The sequence below is a fragment of the Magnolia sinica genome, chromosome 16 (assembly GCF_029962835.1).
Source record: "Magnolia sinica isolate HGM2019 chromosome 16, MsV1, whole genome shotgun sequence".
NCBI classification, from domain to species: domain Eukaryota; kingdom Viridiplantae; phylum Streptophyta; class Magnoliopsida; order Magnoliales; family Magnoliaceae; genus Magnolia; species Magnolia sinica.
Window position 1 is genome coordinate 29864871 of NC_080588.1, and position 19871 is coordinate 29884741.

A 19871-nucleotide genomic window follows, 5' to 3' on the forward strand; every position below is an offset into this window, starting at 1 on the left:
CATTTTTTTTTCTTTTATTAGAGTTAATAATATAGCGGGATGAAAATAAATCAGATATTAGAGGGAGTCCAATATTCATAACCAAGATTTCAAGCGGTTACCCGAAAACTTATACAAACCAATGTCTTAAACTTTACAAACATAACAGTATAAATTAAATACAAATAAAATCAGGAATGGAGAGTCGCAAGATCATCTGGCTCCTCCCATTCCACATGAACACCAGCATACGCATCCTCTGCGTCTCTTGCATATTGAATACGGTTCGATAGCATCAATAGTTATCCAGTGAGGTATAACCCCCAAGATTTATCGTATCGTCAAGATAATTAACCACAGTTATCAGAGAATGTATAACAAACATTACACAATGATTATCATGAAAATCAGGTAAGGTTCATCAAATATGCATTCATTAAATAAATTACAGAAGATATTCTTGTTTAAATGCATGAATGTATGCACATGCTCACAGACCTAGGGATGCACATCCAGTGGTAAAAAGTCGCCCAAGGAGAACTAGTCACCCGAAAAAATACTCAAAGGTACACCCAAGGAGAACTAGCCACTCGAAAAAATACTCAAAGATACGCCTAAGGAGAACTAGCTACTCGGAAAAGACCTTATAAGATAGATAGCCCAAGGAGAATTAATCACTCAGAAAAGTACACAAAGGCACGCCCAAGGAGAATTAACCACCTAGAAAAGACCAAATAATATAGATCGTCCAAGGAGAATTAGTCACTTGAAAAAGTACACAAAGGTACGCCCAAAGAGAACTAACCACCTGAAAAAGACCATATGCCATGAAAATGCATGATTAGCCCAACCATTATTATTCCAATTTCAAACCATCATTTTAAGGAAGCTCAAAGGTCACTATGGGGGATTTATCACCTAGCATAGGCCAACAGCTCAGGCATAATGTCCCATTCCAGCATCCCTGACTCATGAGACTAACAAATACGATGTTTAAAGGTAACCTACTCAACTAATGGCCAATTATAGTACTACAAGTGGGACTTATCATCGCATGGTTATGTGAAGATAGTTTTTTAAAGCCACATAGGGCAATTATTACGTCAAGCCGCATAGGCAAACAATCCATCCCAAGGATGTGATAAAATGGATTTTCCCAAAAGTCGCTTAGGCAACAAACGTTCTATAAGATGATAAGTCCACATCAAATGTTCCATTTAATTTGTTAGACAAAGTGGCCACTAGTTCTAGGACCTCCAATTATTCCATCAAGTGTTCATGAATGACAAATAATGTATAATATCAATATAACACATACATATCTAAAACATTCATTGCAAATCAGAATAGAGGAAATTATATCTTATGGCATATTCGAATATTAAATTTAAATCTAATTTATCAATCATCATAAGGAATCAAATTCAATAAGAGGAATTCACCATTTAAGCAATCAATGATATAAATGTACAAAGATAAATAAACCAAGCTGACTATCAAGATGTAGAAAAGCTTGAAGGGTGATCCTCATCTCTCAAATCTGGTCCACCTTTAAACACTTATTGGAATTTGTGCACACACTTTAGGATTATATCCTATCATGAATTGCCAAATGGTATAGTTGGATCCAAGCTTACACCCTATTTATGGTTAAAATCATAACTTAGGTCTTCGGTTTAGGGTTTCGTCCTAGAGTTTTGGTCTAGGCCTAGATTTTAACATTTGTACTATAATTGATGTACAATTAAGTAAAATGTTAATAATGTGGGAAACTTCAAAATAATTATTATCATAATAATATAATTAATATTAACTAACATGGTAATAATAACCATTATGATGGTAATGATAATATTCTAGAATGATGAATAAAATACTAATACTTAGTAATTAAAATTTTCTTCATAATAATTAATATTATCATGAATAGTCCACCAATGGCTAATAGTTTATTAATCATAATAACTATAGTAATGACAGATAATGGTAACTCAAAAATCTAATTTAGGGGAGACAAGTTGACTCACATTAGTCGACTCAGTAGCTCGACTCAGCGATTCGACTCATCAATGCCCCTAACTTGCCTTCTTCATCTTCTTTCTCAAATCTTCTTCTTCTACTCTTTCTATTGTCTCACAAGGCCCAAACCCAAGCCAAGTCCGAACTTGGCCGACAACTTAGTCGAGTTGACTCGGTTTCAACAACTCAGCCGAATTGGCATAGTTAGAGCAGCCACTGCCCAATCTTTCTCCCTCTCCACCTCTTTCTCTCACTCTCCTCTTTTGCTCTTCTTGTATTTCTTTTTCAATCCCCATGACTAGCATGGTGGTTGGACCGAACCAGACACAACTCAGCTCAACTCGTTGAAGACGGGTTGAGCCAACAACCCGAAACACAGAGTCAAGCTCGCCCCATCATGTTGGCCTTCCTTTTCTTCTTCTTTCATCGTGCTTCCTTCATTTTCTCTCCATCATTTTCTTTTCTTTTCTTTCTTCTCTCTTCTCTTGCTCCGTTTGCACAGACCAGGCCTCAACTCCGCCCAACTGCGACCCGATCTTGCCACTTGACTTGAGCAGTGCGGTGCGGCACCAAGTGGCGAATTTGCCACACGCTCTCTCCTTTCTCTCCTTTTCTCATTTTCTCCTTCTCTCTCACCTTCCCTTTCTGCTTCTCTTCTTCTCCTTCTCCTTTCTTTTCCTATGCTGGAAGACTGTCACGCCCCAAATCCGGAGATCGGACTCATAGGAATCCCGATCGCCGAATCCGGTGCCGACAGCCTCCGTAGTACCCCATTCTCGGCTCCCAGCACTTATATGCCAGATTCCAATCTTTAGATCCTACAAGGAGGATTTTCCAACGTACATTTATCTCGTAAGAAGAATAACCACAAGTTTACCCAAATCACAAAGGCAACATCATCATCACATATCCACTAATATAAACATTTGAATACAATGTTGAAAGGAAAATATATATGTTAAAATCAAAGCTCCATAAGACCGTTGCATGCTCCATGCTCAACACTGCTGCAACCTAACGCCACTTGCACGCATCTATCGTGCATAAGCTTATAAAAAGCTTAGTGGGTGGTGAAAGTGTGTACATAAGGTAAGTTCTAAGTTAGTAATATCAGAGAAATCAGAGTAAGCGAAAATACTGACAAACTCATAAATCATACAATATCAGAAATACTGGCAAGTTCATAAATCATACGATATCAGAGTAATGCAAAAATATACTAATAGGCCCATAAATACCATCAGCCTTATCCAGGTTATGCGATGCAGAAATATAATAAAAATAATATCATATATTGATGAAGCAACGTAGATCAGCTATGCAATGCGAAGACAGCAAACCAAATATTAGATGTCGATGATGCAAATCCTATGAGTCCACGAATTTCGTTAGTCGTATCTAGGCCGTATAAATGCAGAAACATAGTAACCCAAAATGTTAATGCCGCAAATGCAATGTAATATGCCGTACGAATGAAATGACCAAGCTAGGGTGAAGTCGGGATGATAATACGTAGTATCGCAGGTTATGGGGTCCATCACAAGGGACTTCTATCCAAACCAATCCTATACTTAAATTTGGATAGCCAGACTCAATGTAGTAGACTCCTGATCTTAGGTTAGTCGCGTGCCCAATTGAAATTCTTGCCATGCGAAGGTACATAATAATTATTTATGCACCACCAGCCTGAGTGGATAGTGAATAAATGAATGAATATGTAACTCCTACTCAATAAGTCCACATATCAGTACGGTTCATCTCTAGGAAATCAAGGGGGTCTATTACGCTTCAAACCAGATTGCCGCCCCATCGCATGCAACAAGGTGAGTGGAAGAGACCTCAGTATCCGTCTACCAATATCGGGACCTGTTCGTCAATAGCTGACCCATTCCTCGAGCTGGTCAAACTTAGCCTAGCTTTGCGCCCTCCTCTCGGGCAGGTAAGGTTGCATTCCCTTCCAACTGACCACAACACAACGGGAGACGCGGCCTAACAGTATACGGGCCTCATGCACTCATGCATCCACTCAGTCTAGACATTGGAACAACCTTTGGAACCAAGAGGGTTTGGAGACTTTCACCCAGGGATATGTATAACACCCCATGTAGAACAAATTTCTGGTGTCCCATCTGGCTATCCACAATATGCCTGTAGAGGCTACGGCCTTGATGTTGCTAGGGTGTACAACAATCACAACACAAAATGCAAGATGCATGAGTCACATAGTCCAATCATGCTTCAATCTTGCGCATACCGTGCGCTCATGTGGGGCAACTCCGCCTATCAGGGAGTCCCATGAACAACCTTCCATATGCAATGGCCAACCATATCTTATAATCAAACATGCAAATGATGTGTATGGGCATGTATCATGATGTTATGCTATCACATACTCAGAATCAGCCTTGATACTTAGAATCGGCCACGACAATCGGAATCGGCCATAACTATCAGAATCGGCCTCAACAATCGAAATCGGTCTTGATAATCAGAATCGGCCTCGATAATTGGAATCGACCTCGATAATCAGAATCAGCCTCAACATTCGAAATTAGCCTCGACAATCAGAATCAGCCTCGATACTCGGAATCAACAATCAAAATCGGCCTCGACTAACGGAATCGACAATTGAAATCGGTCTCGACAATTAGCCTCGAAAAATAAAATTAGCCTCGTCAATCAGACTCAACCTCAACAATCAGAATCGACAATCGGAATCAGCCTCGATTAATGGAATCGGTCTCATCAATCAAACTTGGCCTCGATAATTAAAATCGACGATTGAAATCGACAATCAAAATTGGCCTCGACTAACGGAATCGGCCTCGTCAATCGAACTCAGGCTCGACAATCAGAATCGGCTTCAACAATCATCCTCGACTAATAGAATCAGCCCTCGTTAATTGTACTCAGCCTCGTTAATTAGAATCGACAATTGGAATTGGCCTCAACAATCGGCCTCGACTAACGGAATCGATAATCGGTGAGAATGGGCCTAACAAGGCCTAAGGGAAGGTCACAATGTGGACATCCAACAATCATTGCCCATCAATGTGGACATTCACCAACATTACTCCCAAGGAGTGGCCCACATAGGGTTAAACACATAGTGGGCCCATGGCCTCACACAAAGGCCTAATACACATTGCAATGGGCCTCATACAAGGGCTACATACACATCACTATGGGTCGCATCACATGGACCTCGAATACATCACAATGGGCCTCACTCATGGGCCTCGAATACATCACATTGGGCCTCGAATACATCACATTAGGCCTCGAATACATCACATTAGGCCTCGAATACATCATAATGGGCCTCATTCATGGGCCTCGTCGCCCATGGGCCTCGAATACATCACATTGGGCCTCGCCCATGGGCCTCAAATACATCATGTTGGGCCTCACCCATGGGCCTCGAATACATCACATTGGGCCCCAACACATGGGTCGGGTATAAATCAAGTGGGCCGCATCAATGGGCCGTGCCAATGGGCCTCCTATACATCAAGTGGGCTGCATCAATGGGCCTCATATATATCAAGTGGAAGGTGTCACGGGTCGCACTAATGGGCCTAGAAAAGTGGATGAATTGAGTGCATGCAACACACACATCATGGTAGGCTGCACAAATGAATGACATAAATATACAATACATGCATCAATGGTAGGCCCCACGTGGCACCGTCTAAAGGTGGCATTGTGAATATAGAATACGTACACCAAGGTGGGCCCCGTGATTTGAATAGTTTGGAGAAACGCATACATTGCATGTGTCCCACCATCCATACCTGGATGGTGGACTGCATGGATGAACGCATGCATCATGATAGGGCCCACCATCCAGATCATGGTGGGCCACGTCCAAAAGAAAGAGAAATAGATGGACGGCTTGGAATAAAACACATATATCATGGTAGGCCCCACATGGCACCATGGATGCATGGAGGGGACACAACACTACATCCAGGTGGGCTTCACGCGCCCTGTCTAGATGGACAGTGTGGATACATACATGACACATACATTAAAGAGGGTTCCACATGGACGGTGTGTATAAGACACATACACTGCAGTGGAATCCACATAATTAATGTTATATGGATGCTGTGGATATAAAATAAATGCATCAAGGTGGGTCTCATCCTACACGTGCAGCACATGTGGGGTGGGCCCCACACGGCTGATGAATGGGCAATGTGTATGGGATACATGCACCATGGATGGGATCCCATTGTCCTGCACATATGGACGGTGAGGATGGGACCATACATCATGGCTGGCTCCACATGGCTAGGATGGGACATATACATGGATGTGGGGTTCCACACCACCGTCCAAGCAAGTGGATGGAGTGGATATATAACATATATATCAAGGTAGGTCCCACCCACACGTGCAGGGGTGGGCCATGTCCTCTAGATGGATGGACGGTTTGAATATAACAGTACATCATGGTGGAGTCCACCGTCTTGGCCAACGGGCGGCTGGATGAAACCATACATCATGGTGCATCCCACCATTGGACCAATGGTTGGGATATCACCCATACCTCATGATGGAATCATGGAACTTGCTGCATTAGTGCAGCAGCAGCTGTAGCTGCGTAAAGGTACTCCAGCCAATCCACACCCAAGGTGGGTCCACACGTGTGGGACCCACCAGTCCAGCAAGGTGGACTGACGATTGGGATATATACACATGCCTCATGCTGGGACCCACAAAACTTGCTGACGTCAGTGGCAGCAGCAGCTGCTGCATCTAGACCACAACAGATAGATGGTGTGGTCTGAAACACATACATAAAGGTGGGTCCACACGTGTGGGACCCACCAGCTTGTAAGATCAATCTGATATTTGTGTTATGCCTACGTTTAGCTGTGTCTGCTGCTGGATGGGGTACATACAACACATATATGGTGGGGTCCACGGATCTTGTTGGCGTTCTATAGATGGACGGTGTGGGATGTACCACATAAATCAGGTGGTTCCCATGTAGGTGGACAGCATGGATTCATCATAGGAGGGCTAAAAAAATAGAGAAAGAGAGAGAGAGAGAGAGAGAGAGAGAGAGAGAGATGGACGTGAGAAGGGGAGGGACCCCGCCACTATGGGCCCTCCCTATACAATGTATACATCAAGATGGGTCCCACATATGTGGGCCCTCAATTCATCAAATCCAAAAAAAATTCACCCCCCTTTGATCTCATCTTCCTTCTTCTGCCTATAGCCTCTAGAGCTCCAAGGGAACGTTTTTAACAGTGGAGATGGACTTTGGATGGTGGGATTGGGTGGTAGGAAGGTGAGCCACACCAAGCTCTCTCATGGAGATTGGAGGAGCTTGGACGTTGGGTTGCTTACTTGAAAAAAAATGGAGAAATGAGAGAGAAAGAGGATGGGATGTAAAGAGAGAGAGAGAGGGATGGGTGAGTGAGTGATGGGTGATGAGTGTACTTGACATGTATGGGTTGTAAGAGAGAGTTTGACTTTGGGGTTGCTTGAGGATGGGGTGTGAGGTGATGTGTACTTGACATGAGATGTGATTAATGTGTACTTTATTGATGGGACATGTTGTAGAGATTCTCTTGGGATTGCAAATGCATGGCATTTTCCTCGAACTGAATGCAGGCCCACATCTCCTAGCCTGGGTATCGCCTCGGTGCACGAGACGTGACGACGGTGCGGTCGCTAGGGTATAAGCCTTGGGTCGAGCCAACTCTGAAATACGGGATACATCTCAGGGTCGCGTGCAAATGCCGATAACAGATCATAGATTGCTGAAATTCGACCGGCCGTGGAAGCCTAAGAAATGGTATGAGCTAGGATGCGGGCCTTACAAAGACAGACCAACAACCCATTCCCTAGCCGACCCGACTCAATTTCGGTCGAGCCAAGTCGACTTGGTGCAGCACAAATGGCGCCCTATCCTCTCTCTTATTACCTTTCTTCTTTTCGAGCCAGTTGCCCTAAATGGAAAGAGGCTATTTATAGCCTTATAAAAGCCTAAAAACATCGGCCCTTAATCGGCTGATTAGTTGTAGTTTTAGCTAACTTAATTTATAGTGTTTTATGGCCATGTAATTGGACCGAGCTTGCCTGACTTCAATTAAGAGTCAGGGATGCACTTGTGAGACCTCGGTCTACCCATCTAACTCCTCGGATTCGAAGGTGGGGCCCACTTAGAGAAGGCGGGTATTTCTGTCGTTTGAGGAAGATGGTTCACCCACCAATGGTGGATCTTCGTTCAATGGATAATCTTGTAATCCGCCACACATGGACGATTCTGATTGGGCCACTAGACATTGTGGGACCCATATTTTGGAAGGATAACACAATAATCTCCGACATACGTGAGATTTTGAATCCTGTTAGGTATCTCGTGTCGCTGCAAAATCACCTAACCAACTCTATAAGGACTTTAAAAAGCCCTAAATCCAAGCTTGTGATGGATTTGGATGATTCTAGAAACTAGGGAGCGTTTGGGATGGTGGCAGCATGAAAGTGGAAAGATTCCTTCTACCTTTTTGATGGATAAAAGGAATTTCTAAAATAGGGTGGAAATAGAGGGCTAGGATTGTTTTGGAATGGATGGTCGAGGCTGCAAGAGGCTAGGGTTACCAGCCTAGCATCCGAAAGGAGAATGGAGCTTTCCATTTTTGAAAGATCACTCTCCAGCAACTTGTCTTGTGTACGAGTTTATTCACATGTATAATTACACCAACATGTCAAATTCCATGGATTTGACCGAATTTGAGGTCCTCACATGATGGACGGTTTGGATTTATCGAATGTGATCGGATGGTGGGCCATCAAAGACGCCAGGGAGCTATCTCTCGTTCAAATAGCTTTCGGGCAGGAAAATAGAGGAAAAAGGGAGTTTTTTTTGTTTGTAATCGGGTTAGCTCTGTTTGATTGAGATGACCGGTTTGGTGTGTTGCGCGTGTACATGCATACTGGTACACACGCAACTAGGGCGGGGTCCACTGTAATGCTTGTGAGAAATCCACTCCATCCATATATTTTAATTGATCATTTTAATGAGATATACTAAGGGTGGGGCCGATTTGGAGCTTTGATGGGTCACACCAAGCGATTTCGTCTCATTTTGCTGGTTTATATTGATTCGGCGGTCGAATTACTTCTAACTTGGACCTCAATTGTCTTGGAAGTCATTCAAATGATCGGACCACTTATTCTACGAATTGTGGTTATTATAATGGTTTACATATTGTAATTTACTTATTTATTTATTTATTATTATTTATTCGTATATTTGACATGTGGGACCTACACTTCGTGGTAGGTACCTTAAGTTTTAGGATTCTTATTATATAAGTGGGCCACAATTCATGATTATGAATTTTATTATGATTTGTTATGGAAATTGTGGCCATACCTATCTATCAATGTGGTTGAGATCTTAGAAATAAATTTCTTCAAGGTTGTGATGGTCCATCTTAATATCGACTGATGGACGGTTTGATTGGTGGATACAAACTACTCTTGATGGTTAGATTGTTGCACGGTTGAGTTTATAGGCTGATCTTGAAGTACTTAGGTGCGATATCACATGCCTCAACGGTTGGATTGTTGTATGATTTAGTATATATGTTTATCTCAAGGCCAATTACATGATTGGCCTTGTTTCATGGCTAAGATGAGAATTGTTCATATTGCTTGTATGTTATACGCATATCATACATCTGTGTTTAGATCCACACTTAGGATGGTTGTGCATGATCATGAGTTGCACCAAGATCTAGGTCTAATGGTCAACTATTTGTATGATTTAGATTGTCACAAACGTCTTCGTTTGACTGACATGAATTAGGGGAACTAGAATTGTTTCGATTCAGGGTTAACGATCATATAGTACTAAAGTTTCGTTTAAGTAGCCCGTAGAGCTTCTACGGCTTACTAAGTGATGGTGTATGGTAGGTTGTTATTAACCATGATCAGACAATTGAGATGGGTGGATTAATGGTGGTGGACAGCATAGTTTATGTGCAAACCTTCACACAACTATGCTTATTTAGGTTATAATAGTAACAACCGAGTACTGGAAAGTACGAGGTGTTACACCTTGAATCATGCAAGGTAGCTTCCCAATTACTATAAGTGGATCCTTGGTTACCACCTTTGAATTTGTTAGTTTTTAATCACTTTAATCATAGTTACTCTTTTAATTATTCATATTTAGTTTTAGTTCTTCATCTAGTTCTAGTTCTGGTTACTTTCAAAAGACACACAAGTTCAGTCCCTGTGGATTTGACCTTGGTCTCACCGAGATTATTACTACATCGCGACCCTACACTTGGGGTTGTGAACAAGCTTTTGGCGCCGTTGCCGAGGAATGACGGCGTCATTTTTCTGAGATTAATTAGTTTTAGAATTAGTTTAAGATTAGGGTTTTCTGAATTATTTTAGAAACTAACTAAACTTTCTATTTCTAGGTTTAGAAACTTTTCTAATTTGTTTTTAGAAACTAACTTTTTTAAAAACTTTTTTTTTCTTAGATCTACTTTCTAATTTTGGGTTTAGAAACTTTTTTAATTGTTTTTTAGAAACTAACTTTTTCTTTTTTCTTTTTTAGAAACTTTCTATTTTCTGTTTTTAGAAACTTTTTTTTTCTTTTTTTAGAAACTAGGTTTTTTTTTTAAAAAAACTTTCTAATTTTAGAATTTTTGTTTTTAGAAATTGACTTGTTTTGTTTTGTTTTGTAGGATCTTAATCTAGGAACTTCTAATTTGGTAACTTCTTTCCAATTCTCTATATTTCTATTTCTAAATTTCTTATTAATGTAAAATTTTTCTTTTATTCTTTATTTTTAGGATTAGATTCTGAGTTAGGGTTTCACCATGCAAGAGTGGGTACGTCAGTATGCTAAGATGGATAAGAGATATTGGGAAGGGATGTATGATGATTATGATAGGAAACAACCTATGTCTCAAAAAAAATTTAAAACCATCATCGAGAAACGAAAGGAATACAATGCTCCACCAATTAAGAAATCCTTACACGATCATATGCGGGAGAATAATTACCCCCCACGGATTAAAAAACAGTATGTGAGTGTTGGGGTTATCATAATTATAGGAGTGAGAACTATTATCACCCATCAGATAAGAAGAAAACAAGGTGTGATTATATTATGGGTGATAATATGTATCAACAACCATCAGATTCTCCCACCTATGACCTGAAAGTGCCCTGGTTTATCAATTAGCGTGAGTGTTGAGTCAGCAAGACAAGTGAGCCCCCATAGGAAGATCATTCAAGCGTCTGCCTCAACAGGATGTGTGCCTGAACTCATCAAAGGTAAACTTAGCCTCACATCTCATGACCCAAAACACTAGCTATATAAAACCCTTAAAAATGGATAGAACAACTTAGGGTTTAAGGTGTGAAAACTGTTTTGCAAAATCAGGAAAATCTCTAAGTTTTCTAGCTTTGTCAATTTATCGATAAGTGGTTCGATGAAATCGAACTCTGTTATCAATGTCCTTGATACTCACTTGATGTTATCGAAATGAGGACTTCAGATGTCCAGCAACCACAATGAATCCTGGATTGAATTATCGATGAATCGATGGCAGGTTCGATATCATCGACTTTTGAATCTCGAGTTCATCAAGACAGCTCGATAAAATTGACATATGGTCAGTTTGTGTCCAATATGCAGTTAAGGAAAATCATGTGATTTTTGATATCTCGAAGAGAGCCTCGATATCCTAAGAAATCAAATCTCGATGATATCGACGGATCTTTAATGATATTGGATTGGGACACAAATCTATCCAGCAAGCTTTCAAGTATAATCTTTCAAAATGTTCAAAGTATCAAGAATCACTCGAGGATATCGATATTTGAATATTGATCATATCGAGACCAGGTCAATGACATCGAATTGGGACACAAAACTATTTAGCAAGTTTATAGAAAACTTCCTTAAAAAGTTCGATGAATCGAAACTGGTATCGATATCATTGATATTCAAAATAAGATGATATCGAGGGATACTCAATCATATTGATGCCTATTCAGTTCCAAAGGCAAGTCTGCTCCAAGGTTTTTCAAATATCGAGGAATCAATCCATGGATCGATGTTATCGGAATTCAAAATCTAATGACATCGAAGCCTGCTCAATTTCCTCGATCTATTGACAAAAAGGTTCAAAAGCATTTGACAGATTGAGTTTGTGTCATTGAGCTGCCATTTGATGTTATCGAGAGTATACGCTCGATGATATCGAACTCTATCAAAAATATGAATGTTTTATTTTCGTTGGAACTTTTTACCTATTTAATGAGAGCTTGCTTGAGGTTGTTTGTAGAGAAAATAGATAGAGCTTTTGAGTGTTTAATTTTGATCACCTACCCTAAGCCCTTTTCTCTCATAGGAGTTCATTCCTCAATCCACCCTCATTATTGATTCTCAATAGAGTTGATTGGTGAATGAACTTCTGCATTCAAGGATCCTCCAGCTACCACCTTAATGGAAAATCATTGAGCTGGGATACCTTGAATATATAGATGATTGGAATCACTCTGTTTCTATTATAGGAAAACATTTAATAGAGTAGGATTCCAACATAACCTTGACCTAACCCATTGCCTTACATTTGGAGCATCATAAGTGTTGCGGATCAAGGGAGCTGAAGATTCTTCATCATCAAAGGAGGAGATCTTCGTCAACGTGCTAAATGGGGCTCATCTACTTATCTATAAGTCATTATAATCTAGAGACCCTACTGATCATTCCTTTGTGCAGGATTAGGTCATAGGTGATTCTCACCCCTTTCAAGTCTTCATAGGAGGCCTCCAACGGGAGAATACGTGTGGCTGTTGTGTGTTGACCCTTGCTCATGGGAGCATAAACTTTAGGTTCCATGTGTGGACCCTTAGCCTGTGTGGCCTAAAACCTACGTGTTGTGTGTTGACCTTTGCTCTTGTGTAGGGCATAAACTCTAGGTTCTTTGTGTGGATCCTTGGCCTGTGTGGCCTAAAATTTGGGTGTTGTGTGTTGACCCTTGCTCCTATGTGGGGCATAAACTTGTGTCTTGTAGAGACATGTTAGGTACCTTGTGTAGGTCCTAGAGTCAGCCTTGTATAAGTTGTACTGGTTTAAGGTTAACCTAATTTGAAACCTCCGTTAGTGAGATCCGGTACACTCAAGGGTTGAGTGCGTCCACCGAAAGTGGAGTAGACACGTAGTCGTACCACTATAAAAACAACGGTGTTTAGGATTGCTATTTACTTTTACTACTTGTGTGATTTCTCTGAATGTTCTCATAATGTATGTTTAAATGAACTAATTAAAATCACATCTCACACACAGTCACATCCATCATGAACTATGTTTTACATCTTGTTTATGTTTTGAATAGTCTTATGATTAGATCCTCTATTTGGCTTGAAAGCCATTAGAGTTACATTGAAGAAATCCTAATATTGCAAATTAGTTCAGGATAGAGTTGATAGGTTTTAAATCATCGTAAAAATTTAAAAAGTCCTATTCACCCCCCTCAGGACATCTTCGTATATTCCCACTTCTGCTAAAGTGGTCATTACCGTAATTTCAATTGGTATCAAAGCAGGTCTCTCTTAAGGGCTTCACCACCTAGAGAGTGATCTTGACTAAAGTTGGAATCATGACAAATGGTGTAAGTCTAGAGGATGCGATCAGTCAGAACAATTGCCTAGTAATCCATACTACTCTGAAAGTCGGTAATAATTCAAAATGGTACCTTGATAGTGGGTGCTCCAGACACATGACCGGTGACCAAACCCATTTTTGTGAATATTCAGACTTTGATGGTGGATCAGTCACATTTGGAGATGGGGGCTCCGCCAAGATAATTGGGCAAGGAACAATAGTTGGATCGGGACTCCCTAAGATTAAAAATGTTCTATATGTAGAAGGTCTAAAACATAATCTCCTTAGTATATCACAAATTTGCGACAAAGAACACTTGGTCACCTTCTCAAAAAATGTGTGTAGAATCATAGATTAAACTGGAAAATCTATTATGAAAGGTTTATGCACTAGTGACAACTGCTACGTAATTGAAAGTAGAAATGAGAATGTATTGTCCACAAAATGTAATATGGCTGTGAAAAGCGAGTCCAAACTATGGCATCAAAGGCTGGGTCATGTGCACTATCGAAACTTGGCCAAATTGAGTTCAAAAAGTTTAGTAAGAGGCCTTCCCAAGATTAGAAAGGAAGAAAAGATTGTTTGTGGTGATTGACTGAAGGGTAAACAGATAAAAGTTAGACACAAAAAGACAACCACCATAGCAACATCAAAACCATTGGACTTGCTACACATGGACCTAGTTGGTCCCACCAAAGTTGAAAGCCATGGCAAAAAAAGATACTTCTTGGTGGAATTAGATGATTACTCCAGATTTACCTAGTTAATGTTTCTTAGAGAAAAATTTGATGCTTTTGATGAGTTTGTAGTCATGGCAAGTCGACTCCAAAATGAGAAAGGATACTGCATAAATCGTATCAGGAGTGATCATGGTGGTGAATTTAAAAATGAGCAATTTCAAAGATATTGTGATGGGAAAGGAATTCACCATGAATTCTCAGCTCCAAAAACTTCGCAGCAAAATGGAGTTGTTGAAAGAAAGAATCGAGTTTTAAAGGAAATGGGTTCGGTTATGCTAAATGGGAAGGATATGGCCAAAAGCTTCTAGGATGAAGCAGTCAATACCGCCTGTTATATAATAAATAGAGTATATTTAAAAGTAGGCTTAAACAAAACACCATATGAGATATGGTATGGAAAACAACCTAGTGTGAAACACTTTCTTGTCTTTGGCAGTAAATGTTATATTCTGAAAGACAGAACACCTAGGAAAGTTTGAATCTACAAGTGATGAGGGCATCTTTTTGGGATACACCTTGAATAGTCGTGCCTATAGGGTATACAATTTAAAAACCCTCACCATTCAAGAATCAGTTAATGTAGTAGTTGATGATCAACCTCATGAAGAAGAGTGTTCCTTGAATGAATTGGAAGATGAAGTGGATTCATGCATTCTAGGCAAAGCAGATAATAAAATTTCCACATCTAATGAACCTCAACCATCGTTTAACATACCCATCATTAAAGATCACCCTCTAAATCAAATCATTGGAGATCCTAATGATGGTGTAAGAACTCAACATCAAATAGAAAGTATCTACAGTCATTTCTACTTTACCTCAAAGATTGAGCCCAAAATATTGAGGAAGCTCTTTAAGATGAATATTGGATAAATGTTATGTAAGAAGAACTTCAACAATTTTAAAGAAATGAGGTATGGCAACTAGTTCCTAGGCCATCTAATACAAATATCATTAGAACTAAATGGATCTTCAAGAATAAATCCAATGAATTTGGCAATGTGATTAGAAATAAAGCAAGATTGGTAGCTCAAGGATATTCACAGATAGAAGTCATTGACTTTGATGAAACATTTGCTCCTGTAACTCGTCTTGAGTCAATCAGGATTCTCATGTCAATTGCATGTGCTTTGAAATTTAAGTTGTTCCAAATGGATGTCAAAAGTGCATTTTTAAATGGAGTACTTGAAGAAGTCTGTGTAGAACAACCTAAGGAATTTTTAGACCCCAAGAATCCTCAACATGTTTATTGATTGAGCAAGGCACATTATGGTCTCAAACAAGCACCACATGCTTGGTATGAACATCTGACGCAATTTCTTCTCGACCACAAATTCTGTGGGGGTAGTGTAAATAAAACACTATTCACTTAAAAAATCAAGAATTCATTGCTTATTGTCCAGATCTATGTGGATGATATAGTCTTTGGCTCCACATGTGAAGATACTGCTCATAACTTCGCTGATCTTATGAAATCAGAATTTGAAATGAGCATCGTTGGTGAGTTAAACTTCTTCTAAGGCATACAAGTGAAGCAATTGCACAATGGGATCTTTGTATGTCAAAGCAAGTACGTAAAAGATCTAGTTAAAAGATTTGGACTTAAATTTGGTCGCATCTATCATACTCCCATGAGAACCACACTCAAACTCTCCAAAGATATAAATGGGAAAAGTGTGGATTGACACCTGTATCTAAGTATGATAGGAAGCCTACTATATCTAACTGCAAGTCATCCAGATATATCATTTAGCATAGGAGCATGTGCATGATATCAGGCTGATCCCAAGGAATCTCACCTAACGGCAGTTAAAAGAATCATCAAGTATGTGGCTGGAACAACTGTTTTCGGTCTATGGTATCCATTCGAAACATCTACCATCATTGCTGGATACTCAGACGCCGATTGGGCTGGAAATTTAAATGATCGCAAGTCAACCAGTAACAGCTGTTTTTATATTGAAAACTGTTTATTGTCTTGGCAGAGTAAGAAACAGAATTTGATATCGCTGTCCACTACTAAAGCCGAATACATTGCTATAGGTAGTTGTTGTGCTCAACTCCTATGGATGAAACAAATACTACTGGATTATGGGATCGACCAGCCAACTATGACTCTCATCTGTGACAACACTAGTGCTATCAATATTTTAAAGAATCCTATTCAACACTCTCAGACCAAACATATTGACATTAGATATCATTTTATTCGAGAACTTGTTGAAGAAAAGATCATAGTATTGGATTATGTGCCTACAAAAAAATCAACTTGCTGACATACTAATTAAACCGCTAGATGCAAACAGGTTTAACAATCTTTAGAAATAAATTGGATTATGTGTTATTTGATGACAGGTCGAGTCAAACAAAAGCTGAATTAGCATATCTTAGGACTATGGTCATCTTATTTTTGTATGGCTAAACATGTATTACATAGGTATATCTTCATGTGTTAACCATATTCTGGATGTTTGGAGTGATACTTTACATTTTTTCACCTTTCTCGATGAAATCGACCATGTATCAATCTCATCGATGGCTCTCGGGAATACAAGGTCTTAACCGTCGGTCCCTTCTAATGGTTATAAATTTAACTATCTCGATATCCTCTGGTTATTAACTGTTGATCCTTCCCAACGGTCATCGACACAGTCTTCGATATCTTTATGAGCCTACTTTTGATGACATCGATGAGATATCGATTTCATTGACACCGCTATAAAAAGGAAATGAGCGTCAGATTTGTTTATCAACTTGGTCCTCTTCTCTGGTTGTTTCTCCCTATCTATACCTGTCTTCCTGGGCTCCTCTCCAAGAAGAACCATGGTGAAAGGCAAAGGTAAGGATCTTACTCATTCCAAATCATCCAAATCAAAGAATAAGCAACCTAAAACAAGTTACTCTCATCCCAATTAGTTGGATTGGGAACAAGTTACAATAGCCGAGCGTATTGACCTTAACAGCGCTATTGAACCATTCGGAGTGGATCACCTCTTAGAAGTTATAGGGTGGCAAAATATACTCAATCTTGGTGGACCCTATCAATTTGAACTAATTCATCAATTTTTCAATAGCTACCATATTGTTCATGATAATCCACCATGTATTCGATTGGAGCTCTTGCATCACACAAAACTCATTACTCCAATCGTACTTGGCCATATCCTAAACCTAGAAGCAACTCGAATCCCAGTGATGGAATGCAATCTAAATGGGTTAGGCATATGGGGCGAGATAACACGAGCACTGTGTCATGGCACCAAAGTCCCTAGGAATGATGGAAATACTCTTCATATCAACCACCTTGGATCCTCCTTCAAAATTCTTCACAGCATCTTTAGGACTAATGTGTATTCATGTGATGCAAAGGAAAGTTATTGTACTCCCTTTGAGCTCAATGTCCTATGTGATGTTTATCAAGAGGTTCAAGTATGTCTTCCAACCCTTATCCTCAGGCAGCTCACTCGTATAATCAGAGGAGATCATCGGGATACACTACCATTTCCCTCGCTCATATGCAAGCTAGCTCACTATGTGGGCCTCCCAGCCACGTCTGACGCTGTTCATCTGGAAGTATGGTTTGATCAAGATGCAGTCTAGCAGGCACAACAGCTATGCCTAACTTCATCCCTTCAACCGAATAGTCCTCCTGCACAGGCGACTGGCATAAAAAATGATCAAATCTCATATCCACCCATGTCATGGGATCAAATCGTATGCTGTTGCACAGTCCTGAGTCAATCACCAATCGTCGGGACCACCAACTTGAACGTCATATGTTGAATAGTCTGGCTAGTATTGACAAGCGGCTTTATAACTGCGAGAGACGTCTAACAACAATTAAGGACAAATTTGAAGCCCTCCAGCTTACCACCCAGCAAGTAGTTGAGTTGCTAACCAATGGGGACACTCGAGCACCTTAAGTACTATAGGAAGGATTGGTATAGCTGAGGCCCTATTTGGACTTTGCGATTGATTTCTTTTTGACGATCGCATGTTGTTCTTATATTGGATTGAAACATTTTGGGATTATTCATCCTCTGGTAGAGGAAAATACTTTATTTTGATGTGGTCATGGTTGGGCGGGAATTCTGGTTTGACTGTTTTTGGGATGGATGATGAAAGTCTGCCAAGCTTGGGCAGTTCTTATTTTGGATATTATTTTTTTATGGCCGTTTGATAATTCATATATCTTTGTTGTGATGTCTCTTTGCTCTCAATTATGCGTTAATTTCTATGGAATGCTGGTATAAACTGTGACTGCTTTCTCCTGCATATTCCTTAACGATTGCGAATTGGATTGTGATTTCTATAGTTTAAAGCTATACTACTATTTTCTGTTAAAATAATAGCTCTGCTTTGACCTAGTCTGCATGAATAGTTTCCATGAGAATAGAGATGTCGTTATACATCTGTCTCTTACTAATTATGCATTTTAGAGATGTATCTAGTATGCATTGAAATATCTGGATCACTATTGATTCTCCCCTATCTTTATGGTACAACTTCAATCAACTAATATTGAGATATTGCCCTTTCCCAATGACTGACAAAAAGGGGAGAACAAATCCACCACGGAGAAAATTATATGTATCTATTTGTGAATGGTGGTACAGGTGTTAGGGGGAGCAGCTGCATAATTGTGTATTTCAACTTGCAATAGCAATGTAAAATTGTGTAAAGAGTTATGTACACACAATTTAGGGTGTTGGTCTAGATGTTGTTCTAGGATTTTAGGTGTTTTGTCAGGTAATTGACAAAGGGGGAGATTGAAAGTGCCTGGTTTGTCAATTAGCGTGAGTGTTGAGTCAGCAAGACAAGTGAACCCCGTAAGAAGATCATTCAAGCGTCTGCCTCAACAGGATGTGTGCCTGAACTCGTCAAAAGTAAACTTAGCCTCACATCCCATGACCCAAAACACCGAGTATATAAAACCCTTAAAAATGGATAGAACAACTTAGGGTTTAAGGTGTGAAAACTGTTTTGCAAAATCAGGAAAATCTCCAAGGTTTTTTCCTTTATTGATTTATCGATAAGTCGTTTGATGAAATCGAACTCTATTATCGATGTCCTCGATACTCACTCGATGTTATCGAAATGAGGACTTCAGATGTCCAGCAACCACAATGAATCCTGGATTGAATTATCGATGAATTGATGGCAGGTTCGATATCATCGACTTTTGAATCTCGAGTTCATCAAGACAGCTCGATAAAATTGACATCTGGTTAATTTGTCTCCAATATGCAGTTAAGGAAAATCATGTGATTTTTGATATCTCGAAGAGAGCCTCGATATCCTCAAAATTCAAACCTCGATGATATCGGCAGATCTTTGATGATATTAGATTGAGACACAAATCTGTCCAGTAAGCTTTCAAGTAAAATCTTTCAAAATGTTCGAAGTATCGAGAATCACTTAAGGATATCGAAATTCAAATGTTGATCATATTGAGACCAGTTCGATGGCATCGA